Consider the following 12112-nt stretch of genomic DNA (forward strand, 5'->3'; position numbering starts at 1 on the left):
ATACAAAGAATTTGTCACAAATATCTTCTCTGTATTATTCTAATCATTTTTATAGTCAAAACTCTGAAGTAAAAAGTCTATGGCAGTTGAGGCAGTGCCTATCTTTTCTGCACATCTCTGATCAAAACTCATCAAATTTCCAGGAGTTTATACTGCCCCAACTGTGTATAATGCCAAGATGTACCATTTGGGTTATATATTGTGTGTAAATCCGACTCTGGTACTAACCAGTGCCTCCTCAGCCATTTACCTCACCGCACGTCCTTGGTTTAAACTGCACAATGCTCTGTCCCAGCGCTGATCAGCGCTGTATCCCCAGCAGGACATTTCTCCGCTACTGTTGTTGTTTTTCTGCCGCTGGGATTCCATACTCTGTCCTAGAGCAAAATACAGTCTTAAGTAGGCAGCAGGACACTTCTCATACTGTAAAAATGAAGTGGCAGTATGTCATACCAAACCACTTCGACTAGTGGATTTACCAATAAATTGTTATGTTCTACAAAATAAATGCAATAATAAGTTTCTGCTTTCATCCTGTGTGCTAGATCAGAGGTTCTCAAACTCGGTCCTCAGGTTCCCACACAGTGCATGTTTTGCAGGTAACCCAGTAGGTGCACAGGTGTATTAATTACTCACTGACACATTTTAAAAAATCCACAGGTGAAGCTAATTATTTCACTTGCGATTCTGTGAGGAGACCTGGAAAACATGCACTGTGTGGGGTCCTGAGGACCGAGTATGAGAACCTGTGTGCTAGATAAACTGACGTTTACATACCTCCCAACATGACCCTCTCCAGGAGGGACACAATGCTCTGCTTCTGGATTTTTTCTCAATGAATGATTATCTGCACCTGTGTTGAACAGGTTAATGGATAAGAAAGGTGTTTCAGCACAGGAGATGGCAATCATAAATTAAGAGAAAAGTCCAGGAGCAGAGCATGCTGTCCCTCCTGGAGAGGGTCATGTTGGGAGGTATGCGTTTACTCAAGAGGCTATATAAAACTGACAAATGTATACAACATTACATAAACACTGGATTGGTAACTTTTTGTCCAACATAACTTAGAATAGAAAAGCTTTATTTTACACAGAGCTTACTGTACATCGGCATAGAAAAGGTTACCATGTGGAAATCATTATTTCAGCATAGAAAGGGATCATGTACAGACCAGCATTACGGGTGTGGTTCATCAAATCGACAGTATCTAGGTCGACAATGTTTAGGTCGACCACTATAGGTCGACAGTCACTAGGTCGACATGGATGGAAGGTCGACAGGGTTTCTAGGTCGACATGTGCTAGGTCGACAGGTCTAAAGGTCGACATGAGTTTTTTTGTGTGTTTTTTGTGTCGTTTTCTTTGTAGAGTGACCGGGATCCCAAATTAGTGCACCGCGTCCGCTCGCCATGCTTCGGGCATGGTGCCTTCGCTCGGCACACTTTACCATTCCAATCGTAGTCCACGTGGATCGTTAAGTATGAAAAAATGCAAAAAAAGAAAAAAAATGTGAAAAACTCATGTCGACCTTTAGACCTGTCGACCTAGCACATGTCGACCTAGAAACCCTGTCGACCTTCCATCCATGTCGACCTAGTGACTGTCGACCTATAGTAGTCGACCTAAACATTGTCGACCTAGATACTGTCGATCTTCAGACCGGATCCCCAGCATTACTTCAGCATAGAAAAGGTTCCCATATGCATAGTATTATTTCAGCATAGAAAAGGTACCCATATGCATAGTATTATTTCAGCATAGAAAGGGATACCATATACCATACCTCCCAACATGACCCTCTCCAGGAGGGACACAATGCTCTGCTTCTGGATTTTTTCTCAATGAATGATTATCTGCACCTGTGTTGAACAGGTTAATGGATAAGAAAGGTGTTTCAGCACAGGTGATGGCAATCATAAATTAAGAGAAAAGTCCAGGAGCAGAGCATTCTGTCCCTCCTGGAGAGAGTCATGTTGGGAGGTATGCATATACACCAGCATTAATTCAGCATAGAAAAGGTAACATATGCCGAGTTTATTTAAGCATAGCACGGATTACAGAGCAAACATCATTATTGCGGCATATGTTTGGTTACTTACAGCATTTACACTGTATACTGTATTACAGCATGGACATGGAGACATGTTTGTCTACAGCAAACAATGCTTTTTGCAGTTGAAATCTGCCCACACAAAGTAATTTATTGCCAAATAGTCCACAATCAGTACAAGTGTGTGCAGCATGATCAGCAATCCTGGTCAAACTGTGATCAGGATTGATCAGATGTTAATCAGCTGCCTAAAAATGCAGGCTTCTGATGACCGCTGCCAGCCAGCGTGCATGGTTATTGCCCAAATGAATTAACTGAATCTTATGTGTTCAATTAACAGTTCTGTGCTGAAGTTAATCTAAATGGCCAAAGCAAGATGCATATCTGGTGGTTGAGAGTGGACCTGACAGTGTATATTTACTGGAATGTCATAAGCTATTCACTGATTCCCAAAGAGAGACAATACGGAAACAAAAGAGAGGAGGCATTTGTTATTGTAACAAAAATATCAGGTATGTCTACAGCTCGCCAGCTCTTTGTTCAGCTATAACTCACACATTATACTGGGTGATAGATGGCAGGGTACTGCCATGGTGAGTAATACTGACACCATTGGGCCTTATATGTATTCCCCATGTTTGCACTTTCCAAATACATACTGGTAGTTTTATTAGCTTCTGTCTGTGCTTGTGAATGCATTAAGTATGACCGTTTTCACTGACGTGATGTGACAGCCTATAGAAAATTACTTACTGCTTATTCTATTGCAAGCAAATGCTGGAACACAAGTCGGGGTCTGATGCAGCGGTTGTGTGTGCGTCTTTGGCATATGAGGCTTTATGCTACTTCCGATATAAGCCCTTCTTTGGTGTATATCCATGTGTCTGCATGTGCAAGAACTAGAGGGCCCTACAGACATGCCGATCCGCCGCCGAGCTGCCCGATGGCGGATACGGGCGACCCGGCGGCGGGGGGGGAGTGACGTTTCTTCACTCCCCCCGTCACGCGGCTCCATTGAAGTGCAGGCAAATATGGACGAGATCGTCCATATTGGCCTGCATGTACAGCCGACGGGGGACCAGCGATGAACGAGCGCGGGGCCGCGCATCGTTCATCGCTGGAGCCTCCACACTGAAAGATATGAACGAGTTCTTGTTCATTTATGAACGAGATCGTTCATATCTTTCAAACAAATCGGCATGTGTGTAGGGCCTATAAGGCATCCACTTTAGGTGTCTTTAGATCATACTTGCCTACCTGACCCTCTCCATGACAGAGAAAATGCTCTGTTCCTGGACTTTCCTGGTAATGTATGATTGCCATCACCTGTGGTGAGCTAGTTAATTGATAAGAAAGGTGTTTCACCACAGGTGATGGCAATCATACATTACCAGGAAAGTCCAGGAACAGAGCATTTTCTCCCTCATTGAGAGGGTCGTGTAGGTAAGTATGCTTTAGATGCTGAAATACAGCTTGGTGCATCTTGCCCAAGACCCATGTTAGAGGCACAATCACTGTCAGAATATGGCCTCCAATGTAAGCAATTAAGGGGCAATTCAGACCTGATCGCTCGCTAGCAGTTTTTTGCAGTCCTGTGTTCGCATAGTCGCAGCCCACCGGGGAGTGTATTTTAGCTGTGCAAGTGTGCGATTGCATGTGCAGCCGAGCGGTACAAAAAATTTTGTGCAGTTTCTGAGTTGCCCAGGACTTACTCAGCCGCTGCGATCACTTCAGCCTGTCCAGGGCCGGAATTGACATCAGACACCCGCCCTGCAAATGCTTGGACACGCCTGCGTTTTTCCAGCCACTCCCTGAAAATGGTCAGCTGTCACCCACAAACGCCTTCTTCCTGTCAATCTCCTTGCGATTGGCTGTGCGACTGGATTTTTCATAAAACCTATTGCCCAGCAATGATCCGCTTTGTACCCGTGCAACGCGCCTGCGCATTGCGGTGCATATGCATGCGCAGTTCTGACCTGATCGCAGCGCTGCAAAAAACACTAGCAAGCGATCAGGTCTGAATTACCCCCAAAGCATCTGAGTTTGCAACCAGTTCAGCTACACGCTCATATCATATTTCTAAGACGGACCTTCTTTGTGCATCTGAATAGTCACCACCCAGTAATGCCCAGAACATTTCCATTACACTTCCCATGGGGCAAATGTATTAAGCCTGGAGAAGTGATAAAGCAGTGATAATGCACCAGCCAATCAGTTCCTAACTGTCAATGTACATATTGGAGCTGATTGGCTGGTGCGTTATCACCTTGTACTTATCACTGCTTTATCACTTCTCTAGGCTTAATACATCTGCCCCATATATCTTAATCACAACTATGCCTCTGTGCATTCACATCATGGGACTCATGCACTGTCTGACTTTTAGTTACTTAGATGCATGCTCAGTTGAAAAACATTGCCCATTCATGTGAATATTAGCACTGCATAGAACTCAGAATCAGGCCTTCAGTGCTCACTGGATAAGATCATAAATCCAATCTTGCCAAACTATAATGCCTAGCACTGCCACCAGTAATGGGGCACATCTGTTACTGTATGTGGCTCTGAGAAGAAAGGGTCCCAACAATATTTCTGCTCTTCTAAGTTTGAATTGGACCCTATACTAAGGATGGCCAGTGACCATTGAGGGTTAGCAGGCATCAATGGGTTGCCAATGATGACAGAAATCTGATGGTTCTCAACCATCAATGGCATGCATGCAGTTATAGTTTTTTCTTTCTCCTGGTGCAGGTGGCACTGCACATAGCCCTGCCCCCAGTGCCCCACTCAATCCTATCCCAAATGGCTTACTGTTTTAGGCCAGCCCCCATCATGATGCTCTCACCATGTATGCCACATGAGGTATTGCTTTCAATGGTTCAAATCCTTCATGGTTTCCAGTCTTTGCTTTCAATCCATTGATGGAGACCATTGATGGTTAACCCTTCAATGTCCATCCGTACCACACACCTGCTCAGAAGAATGCTGGGGGGGGGGGGGGGGGCAGGGAGGGGGTACTCTTCTGATCATGTATGGTATCTGTACATGCACCTGTATTATCCCAAAACACTTGAACCCCAAGATTGTTAGGGACCTGCAGTATAGTGGGGTCCCGTGACGGGACCCCACTAAACTGCAAAATAGTAGCATAGTAATGTTTGTATAGTGCACCGGCACCTGTTCTCTCTCTGTGTATAGTCTACATCTAAGCAGAGGCGTCACAGGTGCCAGTACTGACACCTGGTGATCTGGAAATCCCCTGAAAAGGAGGCGATGGCTCATGACCTGACCACCGTTTTATCACTCTGGAGATGCTGGGCTGCTCCTAGCCTAAAGCCTGTCTGGCTGCACTGCCGACTCCTACACTGTGACAGGAGCTGAATGCTGCATGTAATGTCACCGTGCAGCACCCAGCTCCTGTCACTAAGGGGAAGTCGGCATTTTTTGTGTCACCCCACGGAAGGGGATGACACCGCACCCCCCTAATGACGCCACTGCATCTAAGTTTCCCAAGGTGTGGAATGTTCTAATTAAATAAATCAAACGCTAGGGATGGGGCATTATAATTACATATTACTATCTAAACACAGTCTATAAATCTAAAATGTGTGTTTTAGATTGCTCAAAAATAATTACAGTACCTGTTGCCACATCGAATTTATAAAATAATACCCATGATACACCTATTGCCATGTTACACTGCGGTTGGCACCCTGAATTAGTTCTGTACTATCCTGGCCTCTGTCTGCTCTTTCTTTCTTTCTTTCTTTCTTTCTTTCTTTCTTTCTTTCTTTCTTTCTTTCTTTCTTTCTCTCTGCACTGTAGGGAAATGTGCAAGTAGTACCCATAACCAGCATCTGTAGCTGAAATTCACTTACTGCAAAGTGAAGTAATGCAGTGTACAAAATGAAAACAATATGTGCCACAATTTATTATACATATATGTGACAGACACCAAAGGAACTCTGTATCCAGCCAGCCAAATGTACACAAGAAGAAAGTCTTGTGTATCCCCAAGGGAAATAAAAAAAAATATTAGTCAACTTTTACATTTCTGCAGTCTGGGTTTCATCCTGAAGGAAGTGGAATTCAGAGCAGAACAAGGAATGGAGGAACATCTCCACCTACTGGAATGTAAAGGCTTAATTCTGTTGTACAGCTGTAGAAATGCATAGGTATGGTGAGTGTATAGTGTATCCATAAAAGTAATGTCAGCCCTTTTCACAGCAGTTGCAGGCATTTCGTGTTTTCAGCAGCTTGTCGGCATCCTTGTTTAGAACTTTAGATCAATAAGTGGCGTGTGGTGTCCTGTCAGACTGAGCAAATCATCAGTGTTGAGCATAACAGATACAGTAATAATCATGACCCGTAAGGTGCTGGTCAGTGGTTACTCAATAACAATGATAATCAGTGACTTGCTCAAATCCCAGAGTCTGTGTCTTGTTCTCTTTTAATAATTCACTTTGTTTATCTGTGATTCAGACACCAGAATAAGATTATTTGCTAAATTAAAAAATATTGTCTATAAAAATAAAGGATGTCATGACTCACTCACAATGCGCATGAAGAACAGCACAAATAACTTTTTTTTACATCTTTGGACATCAAAGTTGCATGCCTAAGAGTAGATTTACTAACGCTTCAAAAAATTAAACGTGGTGGTGTTGCCCATGGCAACCAATCAGATTCTATCATTTGTCTTTTGCATTCTAGAAAATAACTATAATCTGATTGGTTGCTATGGGCAACACCATCACTCGTCTGTTTTAGAAGCGTTAGTAAATCTACCCCCTACTCTTTGCTCCTGGGGATGATCCTATAACGTAGAAGTACATCTTGGGAGCTATGTAAAATCTCATACCACTATATTTTACTTTTTACCCTTAAATACTGGTTCGTGTAAATCATACTTGCCTACTTTTGGCTGCTCCGGGAGGGAGGGAGCAGCCAGGTCACACTGGAGGGGGGGCGTGGAGGAGGCGGTATGGGTGTGTGGTAGAGATGAGCGGGTTCGGTTTCTTTGAATCCGAACCCGCACGAACTTCACTTTTTTTTTCACGGGTCCGAGCGACTCGGATCTTCCCGCCTTGCTCGGTTAACCCGAGCGCGCCCGAACGTCATCATGACGCTGTCGGATTCTCGCGAGACTCGGATTCTATATAAGGAGCCGCGCGTCGCCGCCATTTTCACACGTGCATTGAGATTGATAGGGAGAGGACGTGGCTGGCGTCCTCTCCATTAGAATAGATTAGAAGAGAGAGATTGTGCAGACAGAGTTTACCACAGTGACCAGTGCAGTTGTTGTTAAGTTAACTTTTATTTAATATATCCGTTCTCTGCTATATCCGTTCTCTGCCTGAAAAAAACGATACACAGCAGTCACACAGTGTGACTCAGTCTGTGTGCACTCAGCTCAGCCCAGTGTGCTGCACATCAATGTATAAAAGCTTATAATAATTGTGGGGGAGACTGGGGAGCACTGCAGGTTGTTATAGCAGGAGCCAGGAGTACATAATATTATATTAATTTAAAATTAAACAGTGCACACTTTTGCTGCAGGAGTGCCACTGCCAGTGTGACTAGTGGTGACCAGTGCCTGACCACCAGTATAGTAGTATATTGTTGTATACTATCTCTTTATCAACCAGTCTATATTAGCAGCAGACACAGTACAGTGCGGTAGTTCACGGCTGTGGCTACCTCTGTGTCGGCAGTCGGCACTCGGCAGGCAGTCCGTCCATCCATAATTGTATTATAATATATACCACCTAACCGTGGTATTTTTTTTTCTTTCTTTATACCGTCGTCATAGTCATACTAGTTGTTACGAGTATACTACTATCTCTTTATCAACCAGTGTACAGTGCGGTAGTTCACGGCTGTGGCTACCTCTGTGTCGGCAGTCGGCAGGCAGTCCGTCCATCCATAATTGTATTATTATAATATATACCACCTAACCGTGGTTTTTTTTTCATTCTTTATACCGTCATAGTGTCATACTAGTTGTTACGAGTATACTACTATCTCTTTATCAACCAGTGTACAGTGCGGTAGTTCACGGCTGTGGCTACCTCTGTGTCGGCAGTCGGCAGGCAGCCCGTCCATCCATAATTGTATTATAATATATACCACCTAACCGTGGTTTTTTTTTCATTCTTTATACCGTCATAGTGTCATACTAGTTGTTACGAGTATACTACTATCTCTTTATCAACCAGTGTACAGTGCGGTAGTTCACGGCTGTGGCTACCTCTGTGTCGGCAGTCGGCAGGCAGTCCGTCCATCCATAATTGTATTATAATATATACCACCTAACCGTGGTTTTTTTTTCATTCTTTATACCGTCATAGTCAGTCATACTAGTTGTTACGAGTATACTACTATCTCTTTATCAACCAGTGTACAGTGCGGTAGTTCACGGCTGTGGCTACCTCTGTGTCGGCACTCGGCAGGCAGTCCGTCCATCCATAATTGTATTATAATATATACCACCTAACCGTGGTTTTTTTTTCATTCTTTATACCGTCATAGTGTCATACTAGTTGTTACGAGTATACTACTATCTCTTTATCAACCAGTGTACAGTGCGGTAGTTCACGGCTGTGGCTACCTCTGTGTCGGCAGTCGGCAGGCAGTCAGTCCATCCATAATTGTATTATAATATATACCACCTAACCGTGGTTTTTTTTTCATTCTTTATACCGTCATAGTGTCATACTAGTTGTTACGAGTATACTACTATCTCTTTATCAACCAGTGTACAGTGCGGTAGTTCACGGCTGTGGCTACCTCTGTGTCGGCAGTCGGCAGGCAGTCCGTCCATCCATAATTGTATTATTATAATATATACCACCTAACCGTGGTTTTTTTTTCATTCTTTATACCGTCATAGTGTCATACTAGTTGTTACGAGTATACTACTATCTCTTTATCAACCAGTGTACAGTGCGGTAGTTCACGGCTGTGGCTACCTCTGTGTCGGCAGTCGGCAGGCAGTCCGTCCATCCATAATTGTATTATAATATATACCACCTAACCGTGGTTTTTTTTTCATTCTTTATACCGTCATAGTCAGTCATACTAGTTGTTACGAGTATACTACTATCTCTTTATCAACCAGTGTACAGTGCGGTAGTTCACGGCTGTGGCTACCTCTGTGTCGGCAGTCGGCAGGCAGTCCGTCCATCCATAATTGTATTATAATATATACCACCTAACCGTGTTTTTTTTTTCATTCTTTATACCGTCATAGTGTCATACTAGTTGTTACGAGTATACTACTATCTCTTTATCAACCAGTGTACAGTGCGGTAGTTCACGGCTGTGGCTACCTCTGTGTCGGCAGTCGGCAGGCAGTCCGTCCATCCATAATTGTATTATAATATATACCACCTAACCGTGGTTTTTTTTTCATTCTTTATACCGTCATAGTCAGTCATACTAGTTGTTACGAGTATACTACTATCTCTTTATCAACCAGTGTACAGTGCGGTAGTTCACGGCTGTGGCTACCTCTGTGTCGGAACTCGGCAGGCAGTCCGTCCATCCATAATTGTATTACAATATATACCACCTAACCGTGGTTTTTTTTTCATTCTTTATACCGTCATAGTCAGTCATACTAGTTGTTACGAGTATACTACTATCTCTTTATCAACCAGTGTACAGTGCGGTAGTTCACGGCTGTGGCTACCTCTGTGTCGGCACTCGGCAGGCAGTCCGTCCATCCATAATTGTATTGCAATATATACCACCTAACCGTGGTTTTTTTATACCACCTAACCGTGGCAGTCCGTCCATAATTGTATACTAGTATCCAATCCATCCATCTCCATTGTTTACCTGAGGTGCCTTTTAGTTCTGCCTATAAAATATGGAGAACAAAAAAGTTGAGGTTCCAAAATTAGGGAAAGATCAAGATCCACTTCCACCTCGTGCTGAAGCTGCTGCCACTAGTCATGGCCGAGACGATGAAATGCCAGCAACGTCGTCTGCCAAGGCCGATGCCCAATGTCATAGTACAGAGCATGTCAAATCCAAAACACCAAATATCAGAAAAAAAAGGACTCCAAAACCTAAAATAAAATTGTCGGAGGAGAAGCGTAAACTTGCCAATATGCCATTTACCACACGGAGTGGCAAGGAACGGCTGAGGCCCTGGCCTATGTTCATGGCTAGTGGTTCAGCTTCACATGAGGATGGAAGCACTCAGCCTCTCGCTAGAAAACTGAAAAGACTCAAGCTGGCAAAAGCACCGCAAAGAACTGTGCGTTCTTTGAAATCCCAAATCCACAAGGAGAGTCCAATTGTGTCGGTTGCGATGCCTGACCTTCCCAACACTGGACGTGAAGAGCATGCGCCTTCCACTATTTGCATGCCCCCTGCAAGTGCTGGAAGGAGCACCCGCAGTCCAGTTCCTGATAGTCAGATTGAAGATGTCAGTGTTGAAGTACACCAGGATGAGGAGGATATGGGTGTTGCTGGCGCTGGGGAGGAAATTGACCAGAAGGATTCTGATGGTGAGGTGGTTTGTTTAAGTCAGGCACCCGGGGAGACACCTGTTGTCCGTGGGAGGAATATGGCCGTTGACATGCCAGGTGAAAATACCAAAAAAATCAGCTCTTCGGTGTGGAGGTATTTCACCAGAAATGCGGACAACAGGTGTCAAGCCGTGTGTTCCCTTTGTCAAGCTGTAATAAGTAGGGGTAAGGACGTTAACCACCTCGGAACATCCTCCCTTATACGTCACCTGCAGCGCATTCATAATAAGTCAGTGACAAGTTCAAAAACTTTGGGTGACAGCGGAAGCAGTCCACTGACCAGTAAATCCCTTCCTCTTGTAACCAAGCTCACGCAAACCACCCCACCAACTCCCTCAGTGTCAATTTCCTCCTTCCCCAGGAATGCCAATAGTCCTGCAGGCCATGTCACTGGCAAGTCTGACGAGTCCTCTCCTGCCTGAGATTCCTCCGATGCATCCTTGCGTGTAACGCCTACTGCTGCTGGCGCTGCTGTTGTTGCCGCTGGGAGTCGATGGTCATCCCAGAGGGGAAGTCGTAAGCCCACTTGTACTACTTCCAGTAAGCAATTGACTGTTCAACAGTCCTTTGCGAGGAAGATGAAATATCACAGCAGTCATCCTACTGCAAAGCGGATAACTGAGTCCTTGACAACTATGTTGGTGTTAGACGTGCGTCCGGTATCCGCCGTTAGTTCACAGGGAACTAGACAATTTATTGAGGCAGTGTGCCCCCGTTACCAAATACCATCTAGGTTCCACTTCTCTAGGCAGGCGATACCGAGAATGTACACGGACGTCAGAAAAAGACTCACCAGTGTCCTAAAAAATGCAGTTGTACCCAATGTCCACTTAACCACGGACATGTGGACAAGTGGAGCAGGGCAGGGTCAGGACTATATGACTGTGACAGCCCACTGGGTAGATGTATGGACTCCCGCCGCAAGAACAGCAGCGGCGGCACCAGTAGCAGCATCTCGCAAACGCCAACTCTTTCCTAGGCAGGCTACGCTTTGTATCACCGCTTTCCAGAATACGCACACAGCTGAAAACCTCTTACGGCAACTGAGGAAGATCATCGCGGAATGGCTTACCCCAATTGGACTCTCCTGTGGATTTGTGGCATCGGACAACGCCAGCAATATTGTGTGTGCATTAAATATGGGCAAATTCCAGCACGTCCCATGTTTTGCACATACCTTGAATTTGGTGGTGCAGAATTTTTTAAAAAACGACAGGGGCGTGCAAGAGATGCTGTCGGTGGCCAGAAAAATTGCGGGACACTTTCGGCGTACAGGCACCACGTACAGAAGACTGGAGCACCACCAAAAACTACTGAACCTGCCCTGCCATCATCTGAAGCAAGAAGTGGTAACGAGGTGGAATTCAACCCTCTATATGCTTCAGAGGTTGGAGGAGCAGCAAAAGGCCATTCAAGCCTATACAATTGAGCACGATATAGGAGATGGAATGCACCTGTCTCAAGTGCAGTGGAGAATGATTTCAACGTTGTGCAAGGTTCTGATGCCCTTTGAACTTGCCACA

At 44.7% G+C, this 12112-nt stretch overlaps 1 long non-coding RNA gene across 2 annotated transcripts in view; it reads left to right on the forward strand.

Moving 5' to 3' along the window:
* Positions 1-2377: 2377 nt before the first annotated feature.
* Positions 2378-12112, forward strand: part of LOC135057944 (uncharacterized) — a 31575-nt gene continuing 21840 nt past the window's right edge. For both annotated transcript variants that reach the window (XR_010244482.1, XR_010244481.1), the window contains exon 1: positions 2378-2561. This is a non-coding gene — a long non-coding RNA (uncharacterized LOC135057944). The remainder of the gene's footprint in view (positions 2562-12112) is intronic.

Source organism: Pseudophryne corroboree, chromosome 3 (genome assembly GCF_028390025.1).
Source record: "Pseudophryne corroboree isolate aPseCor3 chromosome 3, aPseCor3.hap2, whole genome shotgun sequence".
In the NCBI taxonomy this organism is placed as follows: Eukaryota; Metazoa; Chordata; class Amphibia; order Anura; family Myobatrachidae; genus Pseudophryne; species Pseudophryne corroboree.